We start from the raw sequence: 23941 nt of genomic DNA on the forward strand, positions 1-23941 counted from the left end.
TCCCGGGAGTTGGCGCTGACAGGCGCTGACCGCTGCAACGGCTTGACTTCTCCATGAGCGTCACATCCAGTGCAGAGACAACAGGGATGAATCTGTGAGAACGGCTGCTCATTTCACTAAAACTTCGCCAGTGTGGAAATTCTTTTATACAAGCGAAAATGAGCCGAGCACGATCTTGTTCATTCACCACTAGTAATTTGTTGAAACACCTCAGGATGAAGCATGTGAACGAGAGGCTGACGAGAAGCTGACGCTGTTGTGCTGGAAAGAAAAAAAACTCCTGCAGCCAACTTGACGGCAAACTCTGCAGAAGACAGAGAAACTGAAGAGCAGAGATCCGAGAGCAGTTCAAGTAACACCAGCAGCTCTTAGAGCAACTCTTAAGACTCAAGGGTTGTTCTATCTTTGACTTTAGTTAATAAAAAATCATTAAAATAAATACATTTAAAAACTTTAGTTCATGTAAAGTGTAAAACTCAGAGAAAACTGTTTTGTCTTGCACTTTAGTTCATTTATAAAACGTTAAAATAAGTTTATTTAAAAAAGTGTATAATTTAAAGTTGTTTATTTTACATCTTGTACTTCAGTTCATTTAAAAAAAAAATTAAAACTCAGAAATTGTTTTCTCTTGCACTTAAAGCTAGGGTCGACGATCTTGGAAAACTAGCATGTAGCACGAATGTAGCATCTCCCCAAGGCTCCGCCCAGCTCCCACCCCATTGGAGGAGCTCCCGTTGGGAGCGAACGCACTGGACGCGGAAGTGCGCGCGGAAGCGCCTGACGCAGGGAGTTTGTGATCGCCTCCAATCTTATTAACTTTTCTGACTGCCCGCACACAACGCGCATAGGAGCGCAGCGCGCCGCTCCGCTTCGTTCTATTTTTCACGCGAGCCGCGAGCGTCGAGAGCGCCTTGGCAACGCGCTCTGAACCAGGGCCAGTGCACGCCATTGGAATGAACGCGCAGGGGGCTGGTAGAACGGCGAAGGGATTTGATTGGTTTCTTAAGAGCGGTCCGTGCGATACGATTGGTCGGAGTTTTTACTGTCCTGTGGCCGCTACAGTGGTCAGATTTTTTCCGCACCTTTTTCCGTACACATAATGTATTGACTTCTCCAGGGGGAAGGGAGCATTTCACTCAGTATGACAAAAGGTGCTTTTGGACAACATCGTCTACCCTAACTTTGATTTCATTTAAAAAAGTGTAAAACTCAGAGTTGTTTGTTTTATTTTTCAGACTATTATTTTGAGCTTAAACATACTGACTGTGCTGCCTTTTTTTTTTAGAAATAAAAGTCATTTTTCAGAAATGATCTGTCATTGCATTATTTAAAATTGTATGTATCAAAAGTATTGGTATGAGTATCGTATTGGTGAGTACTGAAGATGAAGTACTCGTACTTGGTATCGGTCTGAAATAAAGTAGTATCGAACATCCCTAATTTAAAGTAAATATTTCAGTGAAAATTAAATGCTAAAATGCTGACAAGGCTAAATTTACATCAGTTTAACTCAAAGGTGCATTAAGGAGTTTTTCAACTTCAAAAATACTTATTTTTCCACCATAAATATGTTCCACATTTTTAATGATGTGTACAATGTGCCCTGACATATTCATTACAAGTACCTCTAACAGCGCTAAATTGTCACTTGAAAGTTGCAGTGCCGGTCCGGCTCCAGAATTTTTTGGGGGAGAATTTGAGAGGAATGACGTAATGTGCACTCCAACTGGCATGATGGAGTTAAGTTTCGTTTTGTCCGCCATTACTCCGCCAGATGCTTAGTGAGCAACAACTGAGCAGGATCTTCCAGAAAGTAAGAACAGACTGGCTTCTAGCACTGTCACAGCTCCACACAGACTCCACCAGGGAAAAAAAAAACTTACATTTTACTCGAGTGCTACTAAAAGAGCGAGGAAGGAGTTCCCCTCTTCCGTGCACGCAAGCCACAGGCACGAGTTTTTCACTAAGCTGCATTACACCCAAGGCCTGCAGGGGGCGCTGTTTCACATAAAACGTGCAAACTCCTTAATGCACTTTTAAAACATAATTTCAGAGAACAGAGCAACATTGTAAAAGGGTGAACTTATTTATGATGAGCAAAGTAAAAACGAAAGAGAATTCTATATATTTCCGTTCATACTGCACCTCTGTAAAGATCAGTCAGAGTGGTGAGCTTCTCGTGTTCCCAAAACAGATCAGTCAGAGTGGTGAGCTTCTCGTGTTCCCAAAATAGATCAGTCAGAGTGGTGAGCTTCTCGTGTTCCCAAAACAGGAGACTGATGCTGTCCTTTCTTCTCCTGTTTTCTGTGCTTCCCACACTTGCCGATTTGTGAATCTCCTGTTGAATTATCTGCATCCTTGCCATCTCATCTTGTATCAAGAGCCGTTTTTGAATTATGTGACTCAGGAGCCCTCTGAACATAAAATATTAGAAATGTATTTTAATACGTTCCCCAATTATAAACCTTAAAGGGGCTGTATCATGCAAAATTTACTTTTTGTATATTTTAACCTTGTTATATAGTTATGCACTCACCAACAACACCCCCAAAGCGTTTTTTTCCTTTGTGCCTGTGTGTTTGAGCTTTCCTCGCTGTTGTGCTGCTCAGAGAGGCAGCCCCTCCCGCACCCGTGAAAACGCTCTGATTTCCCGCGTTGACGTCACACTGTGAAGATGGCTCCCCTGAGCCCCCCTCCCGCAGGCCCTCGGCAATCAGCGTTGCTGCTTTTCGTAACTCCGATTACGGAGATAAACTTTAACCATCGTCTGAAAGCAACAGTCAAGCAAGAGCAAGAGTCTGAAGGGTCTGCGCTTGGTGAGTTTCTAACAGGAAAAGACGTTTTTGCGTGTAGAGAAGCTAGAGCTAAAGAGCTAAAGCTAGCCAGTGTATTTGTTTTGAAGCTCTGATTGGTTGAAGTAGCTGTCAGTCAAAGTCCACAGGGGGAGAGGCGGGATTTTCAGTGAAACAGAGCATTTTCTCTTCCGGGTTTCAGAATTAGCCCCAGAAAATCTTTTATTTTACACAAAATAACTTTTCCTTAGAGCCAAAAATAAAATATAACCATGTTAATGCCATTTCTAGGGTGTGGACTAGCTAAAAAAGCATGATACAGCCCCTTTAAAGAACCACATGAAAGTATCACCATAGCTCATGTTTATTTAATATTAATTTCACACAGCCATATAAAAAGGTAATACCAAGAATGAGAAAATATTTACCTGTACCTGTTCTTGTCTACTGGAGACAAAATGCTGTAATAGTGTACAATCAGCGGATCGAGAAGCTGCTCCAGCCTGTTGCAGACATCCAGCATCTGCAAAAATCTGGTGCTGATGGGATGGATGAGAGACTTTGGCTCCATGTGAAGCAGGGACTGAAGTTCTGAGAACAGTTCCTTCTGCTTTGGGAACTTTTCAGTGTCATGGTAGACATTCCTACAAAAGTTCTCCATGTATCCCTCAAATGGAGTAAAAAGGGCCTTTGCGGCATTTGATGCCATATGAACGGTGTCCCTACTGATGTTAAGGACGGCAGTGTTCTCTTTTTTTATTAGTGTCTCCACTCTAATATCATTGCAGTTATCGAGAAGAACTGAAACTGCCTGGTCCCACTTTATGGAGTCGGAGTCCAGGATGTCAGACACTGTATTTGCAAGTGCTTTGGAGTCTGTGATGTTACCTTTTCGTGAAGCAAGAAGTGTACTCACTTTGCCCCGCTCCTCATCAAAAAATCTGAGGAGGACATTTAGAATGCAGTCCACATTTTTTGTTTGTTGCCTCATCTATGTTTAGGGAGAAATGTACCCCCTGCAGTTTAGATGCAAGTTCAGCTTTGTAGCTTGCTGATAACCCATGGGTACAAAAATATGATGCCTGAGTATTGGATATGGATGGCCTTGAAAGTGCATTTTTATCACTAGTGCATGCTTGGATTAGCTCTACCAATGGTTGTGACATGGTTTGGGAAAGGTCGTGCTCTGCTATGAAAGCGCACACTCGGATTTTGAGGTCGCAGACACGATCAGCCATTGATGCCGGTGCGTGTGTTGTTGTCGCCGAGGTCCCAGGTAGGCGTGAGGTGTGCTCAAGAGAACGAACTGCAACCTTGTGTGTGGATTCTGACTGGTGGCGGGCCAGGACTTTTTTTACCATTTCTTCCATACATAATTTTTTTATGGCATATTACACACATGCACGCACCTGGCTGTTTATTTTTTTTACACCACGATTGGTAAAGCAAGCCATTTTCCCCTTTTTCGTTGAGCCATGCCCATCTCCATCTGTTTTTAACTCGTGTCGATATTTCCCAATGCTGTACCTTCATCCACAAAAAGCACGTCCATAATTGCCGAGTCATTTAAGCTGAGCCGTTAGCTAAATTAGCTAAAAAATAATGTGCTTTCTTGTCAAATCTCGCCTCCCATCTACGAATCACGTGATTGACGTTGATTCGTCACTCTCAGAAATCTACGGAAGCCCAAAATGGACAAATTTGAACTTTTTTTTTATTTCCTTCGTTTTCTCGTGATAACAATTTAATTTCAGTGGTTTTCTCGAGATCTCAAGTTATTTTTCTCGTTATCTCAAAAAAACCAATGTCTTACGGCGAACCGAAAATCCCAGGCTTTCAACAGACAGCAACGCGCCCCGCGTCCACGGACCACAGACAGGGTGAGTTCAGCCTGTTGATGAGTTATTTTGTGCTGTTACCCGTTTCTGAATAACTTAAATGATCCACGCAAATCAAAAACTATCGATCCTGGACCTGCACAGTACATTAGCCATATTTTGCCTCCTAATGCATGGACCTGTGTGTTCTCTGGCGCATCGGATGGTGTTATGAGTGCATGAAATGTCATTCAAAATCCAATAGGTGGCGATGTTGCACTGTATGTAATTTTACACTGCGTTTATTGGTATGTTGTATTTATAAAGGGTCACGGTAAATGTTTGTTTTGCATGTTAACTGAAGTATTTTCATAAGAATTAAATGTATACTTGTATTTATTCATTTATACGAAAGGGGAAAATTGTATTTAACTGTACGAGTTCCACATCCGGGTGATGTCATGTCAGCAGAAGGTACGCATCTGAACCATCTGAACAGCTGATGACAAAAGATCACCTTGCTGTGAAAAGTTTGTCTTATAAAGCCAAGATGTGACCAAAAAGAAGACTCAGCCTCAAGCAGGCCAAAGCGGTATGTTCGTTTTTCCTTTGTAAATATTTGCATTTACTGGTATTTGGGATTAATCACTTTGTTATGTTTTGTGTTTACGTTTTGTTATTAGTTCTACGGTGTTTGGTGTGGTGTTGGTAACGCTAATAAACATCTGTGAAGGGAACATCACGTCTTCACTTTGTGACCGAGGCTGCACTGTAAGCCTTTGCTTTAAACTTACAATAAATTCTCAACAGTTTTTTACTGTATTCGTGTCATGCAGTATTTTCCTGTAAACTGCAAAGTATTCTGGGAGAAAAAAGACATTTTTACCGTATTTTAAAGAAATACCATTATTTACAGGTAATTCCTAAATTTACTGTAAATCGCAAAGGACTCTGGGGGACAAGACTGCGTGGGGTCTAAGCTTCAGTTGTGGCCAGATAAAAATAACGGTTGTGGTCAGATTTTATAGGTCGAGAAGTTCACTTTGCTGCTTCGACAATGGAGGTGGAGAACATGGTCCACTCGGACTCAATGTCTCCAACCTCCCTCGGGACATGAGAGAAGCTCTCCCGGAGGTGGGAGTTGAAAGCCATGCTGACAGAGGGTTCCACCAGACGTTCCCAACAGACCCTCACAACACGTTTGGGTCTGCCAAGTCTGTCCGGTTTTCTCCTCCGCCAGCGAATCCAACTCACCACCAGGTGGTGATCGGTCGACAGCTCTGCTCCTCTCTTCGCCCGAGTGTCCAAAACACGCGGCCGAAGGTCAGATGACACGACAACAAAGTCGATCATCGACCTCCGACCTAGGGTGTCCTGGTGCCAAGTGCACTTATGGACACCCCTGTGCTCGAACATGGTGTTCGTTATGGACAAACTGTGACTAGCACAGAAGTCCAATAACAGAACACCACTCGGGTTCAGATCAGAGAGGCCATGCGATCCAATCACCCCCTTCCAGGTCTCACTGTCGCTGCCCACGTGGGCGTTGAAGTCCCCCAGTAGAACAATGGAGTCCCCAGTCGGAGCACTGTCTAGCACCCCTCCCAGGGACTCCAAGAAGGCCGGGTACTCTGCACTGCTGTTCGGCCCATAAGCCGAAACAACAGTGAGGCACCTGTCCCCGACCCGAAGGCGCAGGGATACGACCCTCTCGTTCACTGGGGTGAACTCCAACACATGGTGGCTGAGCTGCGGGGCTATAAGCAAACCCACACCAGCCCGCCGCCTCTCACCGCGGGCAACGCCAGAGAAGTGGAGAGTCCAGCCCTTCTCGAGAGGTTGGGTTCCAGAGCCCAGGCTATGTGTGGAGGTGAGCCCGACTATATCTAGCCGGTATCTCTCAACCTCTCTTACAAGCTCGGGCTCCTTCCCCCCCAACGAGGTGACATTCCATGTCCCTAGAGCTAGTCTCTGTGTCTGAGGATCGGGTCGCCGGGCACCCTGCCGTCGGCTGCCACCCAATCCACATTGCACCCAGCCCCTACGATTCCCTCGGCGGGTGGTGGGTCCACCGGAGGGTCGGCCCACGTCGCCCCTTCGGGCTGAGCCCGGCCGGGCCCCGTGGGCAAAGGCCCGGCCACCAGGCGCTCGCTTGCGAGCCCCAACCCCAGGCCTGGCTCCAGGGTGGGGCCCCGGCTGCGCCATACCGGGCGACGTCACGGGCCTCGATTGTAATATATTCATAAGGGCTATTGACCTGCCCTTGGTCTGGCCCATCACCCAGGACCTGTTTGTCATGGGAGACCCTACCAGGGGCATAAAGCCCCGGACAACATAGCTCCTGGGATCACGTGGGCACTCAAACTCCCCCACCACTTTAAGGTGGCAGGTCAGGGGGGGGCAATGTTTTTTTCTTTTTAGTCAACACTGGAGCTTCTCTTCCCACCTCTCTGTGCCCTGCAACCTGCAGCCTCACTGTCTGCATCAGAGACGTCAGAGCAGCACTGCTTCAGTGAGGTAAATGAAAATTTGTTTTGTGTCAAAGGTGGTAAATGAGCAATGGAGCACTGCAATCACATAACGATGTAAGAATAAGCTTATGTCGCTGTTTAACCTTCAAACCAAGTTGTAACATGGCATTAGGCTTGCAAGCTAAAACATTTTTGTTAGCTTAAGTAACGTGAGCACAGCAGATACACTACTTAGTGGAAATGATTAAGTCATACACAGTGTTTCTTGCAGGAAAAAGTTTGGCCAGAGGGGAGCGCAGCGGGGAGGGTGCTAGTGTGACTTTTTGGACCGTTGAGGGGTGCTAGCGGCTAGCGCTAGCATGACCTTTGGACCGTCCAAGGGAGGAGAGAGAGCACCGCACATGTGGAGTGCAGTTTTTTTTTTTTTTTTCCCCCTTTCCGTTGTCTGGGTGCTGCAGAATTTAGCGCGGGCGGGGAGCCCGTACTGAAAAGATCTGGAGGAAACCCTGGCATTTCTTATTTGTCATCTTTTTTCAGGTTCAATGCAGACCAAGGATGGATGCTAACATCGAGCATGAGGTCCTGTGTGAAGGATCATCCTTTGTGCTTGCCTTGCTGTACTCTTTGCCGTCTACTACAACTGCACCCTCCACTACCAACATGGTGCAGCATGCACCCTGGAATTCATTCAAAGGTCTCTCTGTGCCCTGTGTCTTTTTCAGATATACTGGATGAGCTTGATTTAATGTACTGTCTCTATGGTATTTTTTAACCTTTGTGGGTTTCTTTAATTTACTGCCCTCTGAGATAATCAGAGATAACCAGAGGACGTAAAAGTCCTCTCCTGAAGCTGTTGTAAAAACATAGCAGATTAATGTTTTGGTTCTTTCTTTGCTCAAGTCATTCAGTCAATTTCTGTTCTAATCAAAAATGCTTTTTTTTTCAGTGTAACCCTTTGAATGCCAATTTTAATACATGATGTAAGCATTTTCATGAAAAAGAAAATACACAAAAAATGAGTTGTCAATACAATAAATGGTAGAGGGCAGGGGATTTTTTTTTTCCAAAGTTGAGACTTAAGTATACATAAAATTAACATCAAAATTGCTATTCACGCATTGCTATTTTTGTTTTTTGTTTTTTTTTTTTGGAGTGCCAGAGTTGTAATTTACGATCCTTTAAGATAATCAAAGGACATAAAAGGCCTCTTGTTAAGCAGGAGTCAACTTCAGTTATAATCAGAAATAACAATGTAATTATTTATTTGACCCTTTAACCCTTTAAGTGCCAATTTGCTTACATGATGTTAAAAAAATAAATTTCAGTGCTCATCTTCTATTATTTAAGTATACATTTTGAAAAAAAAAAAACCCAGCCATCTAACGTTTCTTATTTTGAGATTAACTTTTTTTCTACCATAAAAACACTGACACGTCATCAAAATGGCATTTGAAGGTTTAAAATAAAATGAAAATTTAAAGGTTTTATTTTTTTTAGAACTGGATTCTTTACAGTAGTTTTGGGTGAGGTTTATTACATCCTCCGATGACCTTGAAGGATAGTAAATTTGGCTCCAGTTATCCATTGACCCCTAATAAAAAATCTAACCCTAAATTTTAAAACTTCTCATGAAAACATCTTCCAATAAAAAACAATCAATCTGTCAGTGGATGACAGATTCTGACATTCGTTGACGGATTCTGCAAAGTGAGCTCGAACTCTGCATTGGAAAGACCCAAGGTGCTGGGGATGGGCTCATGAGATGGACTGAACAATATGAAAACCTGTTTGAGTCAGAGTGACCTTGGGTTGCCAAGTTATAGGTCTTTGAATGTCGACATGTTTGCGTTGCAATAACTAGTTAAGTCAATGAGCTAGAGAAGTGGGATTTGGACTAAATGGACGTCTCTGGCTGTTTCTAGACCGTGCAAGGTTAGTATGACAGTTTGAAGACATTTTAACCCTATGCTGTAGAAGTTGGTTCAAGCCTCTAAGTTGATTTTTGAAGATTTTACAGGCCCAGTGCAGAATCTGTCAGTGGATGACAGATTCCGACATTCGCTGACAGATTCTGCAAAGTGAGGTCTAACTCTGCATTGGAAAGACTGGGGATGGGCTCAAATTAAAGCATGTGATGGACTGAACAATATGAAACCCTGTCTGAGTCAGTGTGATCTTGGGTTGCCAAGTTATAGGTTTTTTGAATGTCGACATGTTTGCGTTGCGATAACTCGTTAAGTCAATGAGCTAGAGAAGCGGGATTTGGACTCAATGGACTTCTCTGGCTGTTTCTAGAACATGCAAGGTTAGTATGACCTTTTGAAGACATTTTAACCCTATGCTGTAGAAGTTGATTCAAGCCTCTAAGTTGATTTTTGAAGATTTTACAGGCCCAGTGCAGAATCTGTCAGTGGATGACAGATTCCGACATTCACTGACCGATTCTGCAAAGTGAGTTCGAACTCTGCATTGGAAAGACTTAGGGTGCTGGGGATGGGCTCAAATTAAAGCATGCGATGGACTGAGCAATAGGAAACCCTGTTTTAGTCAGTGTGATCTTGGATTGCCAAGTTATAGGTATTTGAATGTCGACATGTTTGCGTTGCGATAACTAGTTAAGTCAATGAGCTCGAGAAGTGGGATTTGGACTAAATGGACTTCTCTGGCTGTTTCTAGACCGTGCAAGGTTAGTATGACAGTTTGAAGACATTTTAACCCTATGCTGTAGAAGTTGGTTCAAGCCTCTAAGTTGATTTTTGAAGATTTTACGGGCCCAGTGCAGAATCTGTCAGTGGATGACAGATTCCGACATTCGCTGACAGATTCTGCAAAGTGAGGTCTAACTCTGCATTGGAAAGACCTACACTGTAAGAAACAACAAGTTCAGTTTACTTAAAAAAAATATGGAAACTCGTTGCCTTAGAAATACTAAGTAAACCTAACTTGAATTCCTTATGTTTAAACAAGTTGTTAATATTGAGTGCACAGTACTACTACCAACTCATTTATTTTGAGTATCTAATACTAATGCTAACTTGTTTGTTTTAAGTCTGCAATACTAACTTTGATTTAATTATTTTGAGTAAATAACTACAGTGGTAACTTATTAGTTTTAAGTCTGCAATACTAACTTTGAATTAATTACTTTGAGTGTTCAATACCAAGCTCACTTTATAGTTTGAGTGTGCAATACTTGAACTGTATTCCCTTTAGTGTTAATTGTTTTGCCTTTACACCTTAGGTTTAGTAGATCTTATTTGATTAACATGCAGTAAAAATCTATAAGAAACATGCAAAACTTCAAAACATTATTCGCATCTGCAAACACACTTAAAACAAGTTAATGAGAACAGACTTCAATAATTGCAGCTGCCATGAAACATTTATTTCTGCAGATGCAATAACATCGGGCCTCTGATGGACAGGTGACCTTCAGTTTCCAAAGCACACAATACAAAAAGCTTAATCAAAAGCCCAAAATGTAGTCAACCACCAAAAAAATGAATGTAACTACAGTGAACAGTCAAGACGTTTTGTACACATTATGAAAAATAGAATAAAGGGAGGTGAAACCAAACAATCAAACTAACAACAAATTACAACATTATATAAACGTAGAAGTAAACTGAACAATTTCAATCAGTTCCCAACCAAACAGGATGACTCTGGCTTAGCAATGAAGATAGTTTTTCAGTGTGAGAAGCTTTGGAGATAGTGCCTTGGAGCCAAACCCAAGCATCATTTTTTGTATAAAGTTGAGTGTGGTTGTCATGTATTTTGGGTAGTTTAAATGCAGTGCATAAGTCAGACCAAAGACGAGGCAAACTGCCTGGGGTAAGTCCTTAATGTCCTCCATGACAGTGCGTTCCTCAAGGACAATGGCGGTTGACATTGGCTGTAGGCGAGTTGAGCTGTGACCCAGTGGAGAATCATCTTGACTGACAACAGTCACAACACCAACTGGTAGAGATGCCAGGGTCCGGCCACTCATGTCCTGTGGAAAAACATTTGTATTAGATGTGATATAAGGAATAATCAAGATCTTAAGGTAGTTCAAAACTAGAACCAGGGTAACGAACAGGATCAGAAACATGGAGGGCGCTGCACATCACAGTGCGCACCACGAACACAAGCTCTGACCATGACAGCTCATCCCTCTCTCCCGTACACTTCTTTTTCTCCTTTTTTCTATCCCTCTCCCTCTGTCCTGTATACTTCTATTTCTATTGCATTCAAGAAGATGAAGTTATAGTTTTCAGTAAATATCACATTCTGAAACTGCAACAATTCAACTTATTTGATAAAAAATACTTACATAGCATGTCTTGAAGAAATTATCACAGGGATTATCAACAACTGCAATGGGAATCCCTTGGAGCACGATGGAGCGCAGCACAGTCGCATCTTGCAGCTTTGACAAAGAAATCAATGATTACTTGGCAGCTGAGGACTTCCACACATGGCTTTAACATAGGACTTATATTGAAAAAAAAAAAGCTTACCGTCAAGTTTGTGCCCTGCATTAAATCTGTCAGTCTTCTCCCAATGGCCCCTTTTTTCCACTTGAAGAGTTCAAAAAAGCGAGGGGTGTCCTGGTCCAAAGCCTCAGAGAACTGTACTTCGAGATTCTTTCTGGCAATTCTCATGAAGTCTGCAAATACCTTCAGAAAACAAGGGGGAGATTCGGGGTGGGGGGAAGAAGAAGGCCAATCAGTGAAGTACGAAGACATAAAAAGGAAATAAAACTAGTGTTGCAAACTGAAAACTGTAAGGGCTACAAACAAAAGGGAGAGTAAACTTTATCTTCAGCTTTTTGCGTGAAAAAAGGATAAATTATAGTTCTACTGGAACTAACATTTCTCTAAGAAAAAGCCAGAATACTAAAAAAAGAAAAAAGTCTGAATTCTGAGGAACAGAAAAAGGGCCACTTTAAAAAAAAAATAACAAAAAAACAGAAAATAGCTCAAATTAAAAAAGTCCGACCTTAGTTGAACCACTTTGATGGAGAATTTGTTTTAGGTCATATTCTACTTTCATAATTCATTTTTTCTCCAATGGCCCTCATCCTCTTCAGTAGAATTCTGACTTTAATCTTCTCAGAATTCTGTGAATAAGGACTTAAGTTAGAGGAAAAAAAGTCAGAATTCTCTGAGAGGATAAAGACCACTGTTTAAAAAATGGTTAAGGTGTCAAATAAAGTTTTAACAATTTTGAAATAAGTAAATAAATAAAGGAAATGAAATGAAAATACCTTTTATTACTGGAATCTTGACAGGCCCACCGAGCATCAGTTTCTGCCTAAATGATGAAAGGAAGAACAAAAAGATCAGAAACAAAATTATTTCAAGTAAAACATGACAAGCCTACCTTAGTTTTATTCTGACCAGCCAAACAGGACCAGCACAAGGCTCACCCGTTAAAAATGACACCCGTGTGGGATAGGTTAATTTTATACCCCTGACATTTGTTATTCAATGATATTGTTATACAAATGAATTGGCGCCAGATATTTTCCAGTTGCATACAAAACTGAAATTTCCCAAAAATCATTTATGTGTTTAAACATTTATATTGCCACACGTACAACTGCAGAATAATATTTTAGAAACAACTTTAAATATAGAACTATGCAGTTGTTTGATCCACACAGACATCAGCAGTGCATGCTTGTCTGCGTGTTGGCGGGTTGGGGGATTATTTTAGCGGGGTGATTTTAACTGTATGAGGAATTCACATTCTGAGGTGGTGGAAAAAAGTGAAGGACTAACAACAAATAAGTGATTCGATGCCCAAAAGCGTTTGCATCGTTGTTATGGCAGTCTTAACCACTGTTAGCCGAAATCAAACTTAACATCACATCATGGCTCATTTCTTTTCAGCCTGCACTCTACCAAGTGCCTGCCATCCCCAAAAAACTTCACAGGGTGCTTTTGGAAGTGAGGCTGGAAAAATAACTTGACGTTGGGTAGCTAATGTGACAATTAAGCTAAGCTAAGTATGCACAGAAAGCCTGCCTGTTGAATGACAAACCACATGCCGATGTAAAGATTTGAGAAAATTTCTTACTTACCAAAAACTTGAAGCGATATAAACAATCACGGCCAAACCGACAAGGAGCACCGCTGTGGAGACGTTCTCCGGCTGCACACCAGGCACGCGTGTCCGTTCATGAGGAAAATTCTCAATAGGCGGAGTGATATGCGCATGCGTTGTAGTGGAAGTTCGCCGATGTTACGCCCCACGTGAAAATAGTGCTGAACACTGGTGGAGTGATGTGTGTGTGTTCGAATAATGAAGGAAAGTGGTGGCAGAGGTTGATGGAGAAAATCTTTAAAGAAGCAATAGAAATGTTTAAATTGGAAAGAAAAAAGTGTCCATGTAAAATAAAACTAGTATTTTAGGATGTGTTTTATTTACAATAAGCTGCACTACTTTATAGAAATATTATAAAATGTATAACATTTAATTAGATTTTTATCAAAGCTGTTATGCTAACAAGGATAAATTGGTTATTGTATGCAATATTTTTTTTTTTTAGGAACAGACAAAAAAAAAAAAAACAAGAAATGTAAAGTTTGACTGGAACATACAGCATTTCACAACCAAAAAATCCACAAGTTCTAAATACTTAATTTGTTCAAAACATGTAAACTCAAGACAATTGAGTAAATGGATTTTTTTCATCAAAAATTACTAACAACTTCTTTATAATGAGTGTTTATAACAAGTTACCAAAAAGTGAGTTAGTTTAACACAATACTTCTGAGTAATATGAATGTTTGTTTTTACAGTGCAGGGTGCTGGGGATGGGCTCAAATTAAAGCATGCGATGGACTGAGCAATAGGAAACCCTGTTTTAGTCAGTGTGATCTTGGATTGCCAAGTTATAGGTATTTGAATGTCGACATGTTTGCGTTGCGATAACTAGTTAAGTCAATGAGCTCGAGAAGTGGGATTTGGACTAAATGGACTTCTCTGGCTGTTTCTAGACCGTCCAAGGTTAGTATGACCATTTGAATACATTTTAACCCTATGCTGTAGAAGTTGGTTCAAGCCTATCAGTTGATTTTTGAACATTTTACAGGCCCAGTGCAGAATCTGTCAGTGGATGACAGATTCCGACATTCACTGACCGATTCTGCAAAGTGAGCTCCAACTCTGCATTGGAAAGACCTAGGGTGATGGGGATGGGCTCAAATTAAAGCGTGTGACGGACTGAACAATACAAAACCCTGTTTGAGTCAGTGTGACCTTGGGTTGCAAATTACAGGTTTTTAATGTCGACATGATTGATTGACTGAAAAAGGTTTCCTTGATTGTGCATTCAAATGTCAGCAAGACGTGGAAAAGCACCAAGGCAGTCTCCCATCCCAGTACTAACCAGGCCCTCGCCTTCTTAGCTTCCGAGATCAGACGAGATCGGGCCCTTTCAGGCTGGTGTGGCCGTAAGTGATTTGACCACTGACGACGGTGGTTCTTAAACTTGTGTCATAACAAGACTGTTTCAAAGCATCTATATACTTCGATAGATATATTTATTCATCAAAAGATAGATAGATAGATTGATTGAGTGATTGATTGACTGAAAACGGTTTCCTTGACAGTGCATTCAAATGTCAGCAAGATGTGGAAAAGCTTACAGCACCCGGTATTCCAAGGCAGTCTCCCATCCCAGTACTAACCAGGCCCGAGCCTTCTTTGCTTCCGAGATCAGACGAGATCGGGCCCTTTCAGGCTGGTGTGGCCGTAAGCAATGTGACCACTGACGACGGTGGTTCTTATACATGAGTCACAACAAGACTGTTTCAAAGCATCTATATACTTCTATAGATATATTTATTCATCAAAAGATAGATAGATAGATTGATTGAGTGATTGATTGACTGAAAATGGTTTCCTTGACAGTGCATTCAAATGTCAGCAAGATGTGGAAAAGCTTACAGCACCCGGTATTCCAAGGCAGTCTCCCATCCCAGTACTAACCAGGCCCGAGCCTTCTTTGCTTCCGAGATCAGACGAGATCGGGCCCTTTCAGGCTGGTGTGGCCGTAAGCAACGTGACCACTGACAACGGTGGTTCTTATACATGAGTCACAACAAGACTGTTTCAAAGCATCTATATACTTCTATAGATATATTTATTCATCAAAAGATAGATAGATAGATTGATTGAGTGATTGATTGACTGAAAACGGTTTCCTTGACAGTGCATTCAAATGTCAGCAAGATGTGGAAAAGCTTACAGCACCCGGTATTCCAAGGCAGTCTCTCATCCCAGTACTAACCAGGCCCGAGCCTTCTTTGCTTCCGAGATCAGACGAGATCGGGCCCTTTCAGGCTGGTGTGGCCGTAATCAATGTGACCACTGACGATGGTGGTTCTTATACATGAGTCACAACAAGACTGTTTCAAAGCATCTATATACTTCTATAGATATATTTATTCATCAAAAGATAGATAGATAGATTGATTGAGTGATTGATTGACTGAAAACGGTTTCCTTGACAGTGCATTCAAATGTCAGCAAGATGTGGAAAAGCTTACAGCACCCGGTATTCCAAGGCAGTCTCCCATCCCAGTACTAACCAGGCCCGAGCCTTCTTTGCTTCCGAGATCAGACGAGATCGGGCCCTTTCAGGCTGGTGTGGCCGTAAGCAATGTGACCACTGACGACGGTGGTTCTTATACATGAGTCACAACAAGACTGTTTCAAAGCATCTATATACTTCGATAGATATATTTATTCATCAAAAGATAGATAGATAGATTGATTGAGTGATTGATTGACTGAAAATGGTTTCCTTGACAGTGCATTCAAATGTCAGCAAGATGTGGAAAAGCTTACAGCACCCGGTATTCCAAGGCAGTCTCCCATCCCAGTACTAACCAGGCCCGAGCCTTCTTTGCTTCCGAGATCAGACGAGATCGGGCCCTTTCAGGCTGGTGTGGCCGTAAGCGATGTGACCACTGACGATGGTGGTTCTTAAACTTGTGTCATAACAAAACTGTTTCAAAGCATCTATATGCTCCGATAGATATATTTATTCATCAAAAGATAGATAGATAGATTGATTGAGTGATTGATTGACTGAAAACGGTTTCCTTGACAGTGCATTCAAATGTCAGCAAGATGTGGAAAAGCTTACAGCACCCGGTATTCCAAGGCAGTCTCCCATCCCAGTACTAACCAGGCCCGAGCCTTCTTTGCTTCCGAGATCAGACGAGATCGGGCCCTTTCAGGCTGGTGTGGCCGTAAGCAATGTGACCACTGACGATGGTGGTTCTTATACATGAGTCACAACAAGACTGTTTCAAAGCATCTATATACTTCTATAGATATATTTATTCATCAAAAGATAGATAGATAGATTGATTGACTGAAAACGGTTTCCTTGACAGTGCATTCAAATGTCAGCAAGATGTGGAAAAGCTTACAGCACCCGGTATTCCAAGGCAGTCTCCCATCCCAGTACTAACCAGGCCCGAGCCTTCTTTGCTTCCGAGATCAGACGAGATCGGGCCCTTTCAGGCTGGTGTGGCCGTAAGCAATGTGACCACTGACGATGGTGGTTCTTATACATGAGTCACAACAAGACTGTTTCAAAGCATCTATATACTTCTATAGATATATTTATTCATCAAAAGATAGATAGATAGATTGATTGAGTGATTGATTGACTGAAAATGGTTTCCTTGACAGTGCATTCAAATGTCAGCAAGATGTGGAAAAGCTTACAGCACCCAGTATTCCAAGGCAGTCTCCCATCCCAGTACTAACCAGGCCCGAGCCTTCTTTGCTTCCGAGATCAGACGAGATCGGGCCCTTTCAGGCTGGTGTGGCCGTAAGCAATTTGACCACTGACGACGGTGGTTCTTAAACTTGTGTCATAACAAAACTGTTTCAAAGCATCTATATACTTCGATAGATATATTTATTCATCAAAAGATAGATAGATAGATTGATTGAGTGATTTATTGACTGAAAACGGTTTCCTTGACAGTGCATTCAAATGTCAGCAAGATGTGGAAAAGCTTACAGCACCCGGTATTCCAAGGCAGTCTCCCATCCCAGTACTAACCAGGCCCGAGCCTTCTTTGCTTCCGAGATCAGACGAGATCGGGCCCTTTCAGGCTGGTGTGGCCGTAAGCGATGTGACCGCTGACGACGGTGGTTCTTAAACTTGTGTCATAACAAAACTGTTTCAAAGCATCTATATACTTCGATAGATATATTTATTCATCAAAAGATAGATAGATAGATTGATTGAGTGATTGATTGACTGAAAACGGTTTCCTTGACAGTGCATTCAAATGTCAGCAAGATGTGGAAAAGCTTACAGCACCCGGTATTCCAAGGCAGTCTCCCATCCCAGTACTAACCAGGCCCGAGCCTTCTTTGCTTCCGAGATCAGACGAGATCGGGCCCTTTCAGGCTGGTGTGGCCGTAAGCAATGTGACCACTGACGACGGTGGTTCTTATACATGAGTCACAACAAGACTGTTTCAAAGCATCTATATACTTCTATCGATATATTTATTCATCAAAAGATAGATAGATAGATTGATTGAGTGATTGATTGACTGAAAACGGTTTCCTTGACAGTGCATTCAAATGTCAGCAAGATGTGGAAAAGCTTACAGCACCCGGTATTCCAAGGCAGTCTCCCATCCCAGTACTAACCAGGCCCGAGCCTTCTTTGCTTCCGAGATCAGACGAGATCGGGCCCTTTCAGGCTGGTGTGGCCGTAAGCAATGTGACCACTGACGATGGTGGTTCTTATACATGAGTCACAACAAGACTGTTTCAAAGCATCTATATACTTCTTTAGATATATTTATTCATCAAAAGATAGATAGATAGATTGATTGAGTGATTGATTGACTGAAAATGGTTTCCTTGACAGTGCATTCAAATGTCAGCAAGATGTGGAAAAGCTTACAGCACCCGGTATTCCAAGGCAGTCTCCCATCCCAGTACTAACCAGGCCCGAGCCTTCTTTGCTTCCGAGATCAGACGAGATCGGGCCCTTTCAGGCTGGTGTGGCCGTAAGCGATGTGACCACTGACGACGGTGGTTCTTAAACTTGTGTCATAACAAAACTGTTTCAAAGCATCTATATACTCCGATAGATATATTTATTCATCAAAAGATAGATAGATAGATTGATTGAGTGATTGATTGACTGAAAACGGTTTCCTTGACAGTGCATTCAAATGTCAGCAAGATGTGGAAAAGCTTACAGCACCCGGTATTCCAAGGCAGTCTCCCATCCCAGTACTAACCAGGCCCGAGCCTTCTTTGCTTCCGAGATCAGACGAGATCGGGCCCTTTCAGGCTGGTGTGGCCGTAAGCAATGTGACCACTGACGATGGTGGTTCTTATACATGAGTCACAACAAGACTGTTTCAAAGCATCTATATACTTCTATAGATATATTTATTCATCAAAAGATAGATAGATAGATTGATTGACTGAAAACGGTTTCCTTGACAGTGCATTCAAATGTCAGCAAGATGTGGAAAAGCTTACAGCACCCGGTATTCCAAGGCAGTCTCCCATCCCAGTACTAACCAGGCCCGAGCCTTCTTTGCTTCCGAGATCAGACGAGATCGGGCCCTTTCAGGCTGGTGTGGCCGTAAGCAATGTGACCACTGACGATGGTGGTTCTTATACATGAGTCACAACAAGACTGTTTCAAAGCATCTATATACTTCTATAGATATATTTATTCATCAAAAGATAGATAGATAGATTGATTGAGTGATTGATTGACTGAAAATGGTTTCCTTGACAGTGCATTCAAATGTCAGCAAGATGTGGAAAAGCTTACAGCACCCGGTATTCCAAGGCAGTCTCCCATCCCAGTACTAACCAGGCCCGAGCCTTCTTTGCTTCCGAGATCAGACGAGATCGGGCCCTTTCAGGCTGGTGTGGCCGTAAGCGATGTGACCACTGACGACGGTGGTTCTTAAACTTGTGTCATAACAAGACTGTTTCAAAGCATCTATATACTTCTATAGATATATTTATTCATCAAAAGATAGATAGATAGATTGATTGAGTGATTGATTGACTGAAAACGGTTTCCTTGACAGTGCATTCAAATGTCAGCAAGATGTGGAAAAGCTTACAGCACCGGTATTCCAAGGCAGTTTCCAATCCCAGTACTAACCAGGCCCGAGCCTTCTTTGCTTCCGAGATCAGACGAGATCGGGCCCTTTCAGGCTGGTGTGGCCGTAAGCAATGTGACCACTGACGATGGTGGTTCTTATACATGAGTCACAACAAGACTGTTTCAAAGCATCTATATACTTCTATAGATATATTTATTCATCAAAGATAGATAGATAGATGATTGATTGATTGACTGAAAACGGTTTCCTTGACAGTGCATTCAAATGTCAGCAAGATGTGGAAAAGCTTACAGCACCCGGTATTCCAAGGCAGTCTCCCATCCCAGTACTAACCAGGCCCGAGCCTTCTTTGCTTCCGAGATCAGACGAGATCGGGCCCTTTCAGGCTGGTGTGGCCGTAAGCAATGTGACCACTGACGATGGTGGTTCTTATACATGTGTCACAACAAGACTGTTTCAAAGCATCTATATACTTCTATAGATATATTTATTCATCAAAAGATAGATAGATAGATTGATTGAGTGATTGATTGACTGAAAATGGTTTCCTTGACAGTGCATTCAAATGTCAGCAAGATGTGGAAAAGCTTACAGCACCCGGTATTCCAAGGCAGTCTCCCATCCCAGTACTAACCAGGCCCGAGCCTTCTTTGCTTCCGAGATCAGACGAGATCGGGCCCTTTCAGGCTGGTGTGGCCGTAAGCGATGTGACCACTGACGACGGTGGTTCTTAAACTTGTGTCATAACAAGACTGTTTCAAAGCATCTATATACTCCGATAGATATATTTATTCATCAAAAGATAGATAGATAGATTGATTGAGTGATTGATTGACTGAAAACGGTTTCCTTGACAGTGCATTCAAATGTCAGCAAGATGTGGAAAAGCTTACAGCACCCGGTATTCCAAGGCAGTCTCCCATCCCAGTACTAACCAGGCCCGAGCCTTCTTTGCTTCCGAGATCAGACGAGATCGGGCCCTTTCAGGCTGGTGTGGCCGTAAGCGATGTGACCACTGACGATGGTGGTTCTTATACATGAGTCACAACAAGACTGTTTCAAAGCATCTATATACTTCTATAGATATATTTATTCATCAAAAGATAGATAGATAGATTGATTGAGTGATTGATTGACTGAAAATGGTTTCCTTGACAGTGCATTCAAATGTCAGCAAGATGTGGAAAAGCTTACAGCACCCAGGTATTCCAAGGCAGTCTCCCATCCCAGTACTAACCAGGCCCGAGCCTTCTTTGCTTCCGAGATCAGACGAGATCGGGCCCTTTCAGGCTGGTGTGGCCGTAAGCGATGTGACCACTGACGACGGTGGTTCTTAAACTTGTGTCATAACAAGACTGTTTCAAAGCATCTATATACTTCTATAGATATATTTATTCATCAAAAGATAGATAGATAGATTGATTGAGTGATTGATTGACTGAAAACGGTTTCCTTGACAGTGCATTCAAATGTCAGCAAGATGTGGAAAAGCTTACAGCACCCTGGTATTCCAAGGCAGTCTCCCATCCCAGTACTAACCAGGCCCGAGCCTTCTTTGCTTCCGAGATCAGACGAGATCGGGCCCTTTCAGGCTGGTGTGGCCGTAAGCGATGTGACCACTGACGACGGTGGTTCTTATACATGTGTCACAACAAGACTGTTTCAAAGCATCTATATACTTCTATAGATATATTTATTCATCAAAAGATAGATAGATAGATTGATTGAGTGATTGATTGACTGAAAATGGTTTCCTTGACAGTGCATTCAAATGTCAGCAAGATGTGGAAAAGCTTACAGCACCCGGTATTCCAAGGCAGTCTCCCATCCCAGTACTAACCAGGCCCGAGCCTTCTTTGCTTCCGAGATCAGACGAGATCGGGCCCTTTCAGGCTGGTGTGGCCGTAAGCAACGTGACCACTGACGACGGTGGTTCTTATACATGAGTCACAACAAGACTGTTTCAAAGCATCTATATACTTCTATAGATATATTTATTCATCAAAAGATAGATAGATAGATTGATTGAGTGATTGATTGACTGAAAACGGTTTCCTTGACAGTGCATTCAAATGTCAGCAAGATGTGGAAAAGCTTACAGCACCCGGTATTCCAAGGCAGTCTCTCATCCCAGTACTAACCAGGCCCGAGCCTTCTTTGCTTCCGAGATCAGACGAGATCGGGCCCTTTCAGGCTGGTGTGGCCGTAATCAATGTGACCACTGACGATGGTGGTTCTTATACATGTGTCACAACAAGACTGTTTCAAAGCATCTATATACTTCTATAGATATATTTATTCATCAAAAGATAGATAGATAGATTGATTGAGTGATTGATTGACTGAAAACGGTTTCCTTGACAGTGCATTCAAATGTCAGCAAGATGTGGAAAAGCTTACAGCACCCGGTATTCCAAGGCAGTCTCCCATCCCAGTACTAACCAGGCCCGAGCCTTCTTTGCTTCCGAGATCAGACGAGATCGGGCCCTTTCAGGCTGGTGTGGCCGTAAGCAATGTGACCACTGACGACGGTGGTTCTTATACATGAGTCACAACAAGACTGTTTCAAAGCATCTATATACTTCTTTAGATATATTTATTCATCAAAAGATAGATAGATAGATTGATTGAGTGATTGATTGACTGAAAATGGTTTCCTTGACAGTGCATTCAAATGTCAGCAAGATGTGGAAAAGCTTACAGCACCCGGTATTCCAAGGCAGTCTCCCATCCCAGTACTAACCAGGCCCGAGCCTTCTTTGCTTCCGAGATCAGACGAGATCGGGCCCTTTCAGGCTGGTGTGGCCGTAAGCGATGTGACCGCTGACGACGGTGGTTCTTAAACTTGTGTCATAACAAGACTGTTTCAAAGCATCTATATACTCCTATAGATATATTTATTCACCAAAAGATAGATAGATAGATTGATTGAGTGATTGATTGACTGAAAACGGTTTCCTTGACAGTGCATTCAAATGTCAGCAAGATGTGGAAAAGCTTACAGCACCCGGTATTCCAAGGCAGTCTCCCATCCCAGTACTAACCAGGCCCGAGCCTTCTTTGCTTCCGAGATCAGACGAGATCGGGCCCTTTCAGGCTGGTGTGGCCGTAAGCAATGTGACCACTGACGATGGTGGTTCTTATACATGAGTCACAACAAGACTGTTTCAAAGCATCTATATACTTCTATAGATATATTTATTCATCAAAAGATAGATAGATAGATTGATTGAGTGATTGATTGACTGAAAACGGTTTCCTTGACAGTGCATTCAAATGTCAGCAAGATGTGGAAAAGCTTACAGCACCCGGTATTCCAAGGCAGTCTCCCATCCCAGTACTAACCAGGCCCGAGCCTTCTTTGCTTCCGAGATCAGACGAGATCGGGCCCTTTCAGGCTGGTGTGGCCGTAAGCGAATGTGACCACTGACGATGGTGGTTCTTATACATGGTCACAACAAGACTGTTTCAAAGCATCTATATACTTCTATAGATATATTTATTCATCAAAAGATAGATAGATAGATTGATTGAGTGATTGATTGACTGAAAATGGTTTCCTTGACAGTGCATTCAAATGTCAGCAAGATGTGGAAAAGCTTACAGCACCCGGTATTCCAAGGCAGTCTCCCATCCCAGTACTAACCAGGCCCGAGCCTTCTTTGCTTCCGAGATCAGACGAGATCGGGCCCTTTCAGGCTGGTGTGGCCGTAAGCAATGTGACCACTGACGATGGTGGTTCTTATACATGAGTCACAACAAGACTGTTTCAAAGCATCTATATACTTCTATAGATATATTTATTCATCAAAAGATAGATAGATAGATTGATTGAGTGATTGATTGACTGAAAATGGTTTCCTTGACAGTGCATTCAAATGTCAGCAAGATGTGGAAAAGCTTACAGCACCTGGTATTCCAAGGCAGTCTCCCATCCCAGTACTAACCAGGCCCGAGCCTTCTTTGCTTCCGAGATCAGACGAGATCGGGCCCTTTCAGGCTGGTGTGGCCGTAAGCGATGTGACCACTGACGACGGTGGTTCTTAAACTTGTGTCATAACAAGACTGTTTCAAAGCATCTATATACTCCGATAGATATATTTATTCATCAAAAGATAGATAGATAGATTGATTGAGTGATTGATTGACTGAAAACGGTTTCCTTGACAGTGCATTCAAATGTCAGCAAGATGTGGAAAAGCTTACAGCACCCGGTATTCCAAGGCAGTCTCCCATCCCAGTACTAACCAGGCCCGAGCCTTCTTTGCTTCCGAGATCAGACGAGATCGGGCCCTTTCAGGCTGGTGTGGCCGTAAGCGATGTGACCACTGACGATGGTGGTTCTTATACATGAGTCACAACAAGACTGTTTCAAAGCATCTATATACTTCTATAGATATATTTATTCATCAAAAGATAGATAGATAGATTGATTGAGTGATTGATTGACTGAAAATGGTTTCCTTGACAGTGCATTCAAATGTCAGCAAGATGTGGAAAAGCTTACAGCACCCAGTATTCCAAGGCAGTCTCCCATCCCAGTACTAACCAGGCCCGAGCCTTCTTTGCTTCCGAGATCAGACGAGATCGGGCCCTTTCAGGCTGGTGTGGCCGTAAGCAATGTGACCACTGACGATGGTGGTTCTTATACATGATGTCACAACAAGACTGTTTCAAAGCATCTATATACTTCTATAGATATATTTATTCATCAAAAGATAGATAGA

At 42.5% G+C, this 23941-nt stretch overlaps 24 non-coding genes and 7 pseudogenes across 24 annotated transcripts; all 31 read right to left on the reverse strand.

Annotated features, from left to right (window-relative positions):
- Positions 1-14713: 14713 nt before the first annotated feature.
- On the reverse strand, positions 14714-14832 carry LOC115385166 (5S ribosomal RNA). The gene has a single exon (XR_003931097.1). It is a non-coding gene; the product is annotated as a 5S ribosomal RNA (ribosomal RNA).
- A 182-nt stretch (positions 14833-15014) lies between these two features.
- On the reverse strand, positions 15015-15133 carry LOC115385167 (5S ribosomal RNA). The gene has a single exon (XR_003931098.1). It is a non-coding gene; the product is annotated as a 5S ribosomal RNA (ribosomal RNA).
- Positions 15134-15315: 182 nt separating this feature from the next.
- LOC115385118 (uncharacterized) lies at positions 15316-15434 on the reverse strand (annotated as a pseudogene).
- Positions 15435-15616: 182 nt separating this feature from the next.
- On the reverse strand, positions 15617-15735 carry LOC115385168 (5S ribosomal RNA). The gene has a single exon (XR_003931099.1). It is a non-coding gene; the product is annotated as a 5S ribosomal RNA (ribosomal RNA).
- Positions 15736-15917: 182 nt separating this feature from the next.
- On the reverse strand, positions 15918-16036 carry LOC115385076 (5S ribosomal RNA). The gene has a single exon (XR_003931028.1). It is a non-coding gene; the product is annotated as a 5S ribosomal RNA (ribosomal RNA).
- A 182-nt stretch (positions 16037-16218) lies between these two features.
- LOC115385077 (5S ribosomal RNA) lies at positions 16219-16337 on the reverse strand. The gene has a single exon (XR_003931029.1). It is a non-coding gene; the product is annotated as a 5S ribosomal RNA (ribosomal RNA).
- A 170-nt stretch (positions 16338-16507) lies between these two features.
- On the reverse strand, positions 16508-16626 carry LOC115385078 (5S ribosomal RNA). The gene has a single exon (XR_003931030.1). It is a non-coding gene; the product is annotated as a 5S ribosomal RNA (ribosomal RNA).
- Positions 16627-16808: 182 nt separating this feature from the next.
- LOC115385106 (uncharacterized) lies at positions 16809-16927 on the reverse strand (annotated as a pseudogene).
- Positions 16928-17109: 182 nt separating this feature from the next.
- Positions 17110-17228, reverse strand: LOC115385079 (5S ribosomal RNA). The gene has a single exon (XR_003931031.1). It is a non-coding gene; the product is annotated as a 5S ribosomal RNA (ribosomal RNA).
- Positions 17229-17410: 182 nt separating this feature from the next.
- On the reverse strand, positions 17411-17529 carry LOC115385080 (5S ribosomal RNA). Its single transcript, XR_003931032.1, has one exon. It is a non-coding gene; the product is annotated as a 5S ribosomal RNA (ribosomal RNA).
- Positions 17530-17711: 182 nt separating this feature from the next.
- LOC115385082 (5S ribosomal RNA) lies at positions 17712-17830 on the reverse strand. The gene has a single exon (XR_003931034.1). It is a non-coding gene; the product is annotated as a 5S ribosomal RNA (ribosomal RNA).
- Positions 17831-18012: 182 nt separating this feature from the next.
- Positions 18013-18131, reverse strand: LOC115385083 (5S ribosomal RNA). Its single transcript, XR_003931035.1, has one exon. It is a non-coding gene; the product is annotated as a 5S ribosomal RNA (ribosomal RNA).
- A 182-nt stretch (positions 18132-18313) lies between these two features.
- Positions 18314-18432, reverse strand: LOC115385084 (5S ribosomal RNA). The gene has a single exon (XR_003931036.1). It is a non-coding gene; the product is annotated as a 5S ribosomal RNA (ribosomal RNA).
- Positions 18433-18602: 170 nt separating this feature from the next.
- Positions 18603-18721, reverse strand: LOC115385085 (5S ribosomal RNA). Its single transcript, XR_003931037.1, has one exon. It is a non-coding gene; the product is annotated as a 5S ribosomal RNA (ribosomal RNA).
- A 182-nt stretch (positions 18722-18903) lies between these two features.
- Positions 18904-19022, reverse strand: LOC115385086 (5S ribosomal RNA). Its single transcript, XR_003931038.1, has one exon. It is a non-coding gene; the product is annotated as a 5S ribosomal RNA (ribosomal RNA).
- Positions 19023-19204: 182 nt separating this feature from the next.
- LOC115385117 (uncharacterized) lies at positions 19205-19322 on the reverse strand (annotated as a pseudogene).
- Positions 19323-19498: 176 nt separating this feature from the next.
- LOC115385087 (5S ribosomal RNA) lies at positions 19499-19617 on the reverse strand. Its single transcript, XR_003931039.1, has one exon. It is a non-coding gene; the product is annotated as a 5S ribosomal RNA (ribosomal RNA).
- Positions 19618-19799: 182 nt separating this feature from the next.
- On the reverse strand, positions 19800-19918 carry LOC115385088 (5S ribosomal RNA). The gene has a single exon (XR_003931040.1). It is a non-coding gene; the product is annotated as a 5S ribosomal RNA (ribosomal RNA).
- A 182-nt stretch (positions 19919-20100) lies between these two features.
- LOC115385089 (5S ribosomal RNA) lies at positions 20101-20219 on the reverse strand. The gene has a single exon (XR_003931041.1). It is a non-coding gene; the product is annotated as a 5S ribosomal RNA (ribosomal RNA).
- Positions 20220-20401: 182 nt separating this feature from the next.
- On the reverse strand, positions 20402-20521 carry LOC115385105 (uncharacterized; annotated as a pseudogene).
- A 182-nt stretch (positions 20522-20703) lies between these two features.
- On the reverse strand, positions 20704-20823 carry LOC115385104 (uncharacterized; annotated as a pseudogene).
- Positions 20824-21005: 182 nt separating this feature from the next.
- Positions 21006-21124, reverse strand: LOC115385090 (5S ribosomal RNA). The gene has a single exon (XR_003931042.1). It is a non-coding gene; the product is annotated as a 5S ribosomal RNA (ribosomal RNA).
- Positions 21125-21306: 182 nt separating this feature from the next.
- Positions 21307-21425, reverse strand: LOC115385119 (uncharacterized; annotated as a pseudogene).
- A 182-nt stretch (positions 21426-21607) lies between these two features.
- LOC115385091 (5S ribosomal RNA) lies at positions 21608-21726 on the reverse strand. Its single transcript, XR_003931043.1, has one exon. It is a non-coding gene; the product is annotated as a 5S ribosomal RNA (ribosomal RNA).
- A 182-nt stretch (positions 21727-21908) lies between these two features.
- Positions 21909-22027, reverse strand: LOC115385093 (5S ribosomal RNA). Its single transcript, XR_003931045.1, has one exon. It is a non-coding gene; the product is annotated as a 5S ribosomal RNA (ribosomal RNA).
- A 182-nt stretch (positions 22028-22209) lies between these two features.
- On the reverse strand, positions 22210-22328 carry LOC115385094 (5S ribosomal RNA). Its single transcript, XR_003931046.1, has one exon. It is a non-coding gene; the product is annotated as a 5S ribosomal RNA (ribosomal RNA).
- Positions 22329-22510: 182 nt separating this feature from the next.
- Positions 22511-22629, reverse strand: LOC115385095 (5S ribosomal RNA). Its single transcript, XR_003931047.1, has one exon. It is a non-coding gene; the product is annotated as a 5S ribosomal RNA (ribosomal RNA).
- Positions 22630-22811: 182 nt separating this feature from the next.
- On the reverse strand, positions 22812-22930 carry LOC115385096 (5S ribosomal RNA). The gene has a single exon (XR_003931048.1). It is a non-coding gene; the product is annotated as a 5S ribosomal RNA (ribosomal RNA).
- Positions 22931-23112: 182 nt separating this feature from the next.
- LOC115385075 (5S ribosomal RNA) lies at positions 23113-23231 on the reverse strand. Its single transcript, XR_003931027.1, has one exon. It is a non-coding gene; the product is annotated as a 5S ribosomal RNA (ribosomal RNA).
- Positions 23232-23413: 182 nt separating this feature from the next.
- On the reverse strand, positions 23414-23532 carry LOC115385097 (5S ribosomal RNA). Its single transcript, XR_003931049.1, has one exon. It is a non-coding gene; the product is annotated as a 5S ribosomal RNA (ribosomal RNA).
- Positions 23533-23714: 182 nt separating this feature from the next.
- LOC115385107 (uncharacterized) lies at positions 23715-23833 on the reverse strand (annotated as a pseudogene).
- Positions 23834-23941: the final 108 nt, after the last annotated feature.

This window comes from Salarias fasciatus, unplaced genomic scaffold (genome assembly GCF_902148845.1).
Source record: "Salarias fasciatus unplaced genomic scaffold, fSalaFa1.1, whole genome shotgun sequence".
NCBI lineage: Eukaryota > Metazoa > Chordata > Actinopteri > Blenniiformes > Blenniidae > Salarias > Salarias fasciatus.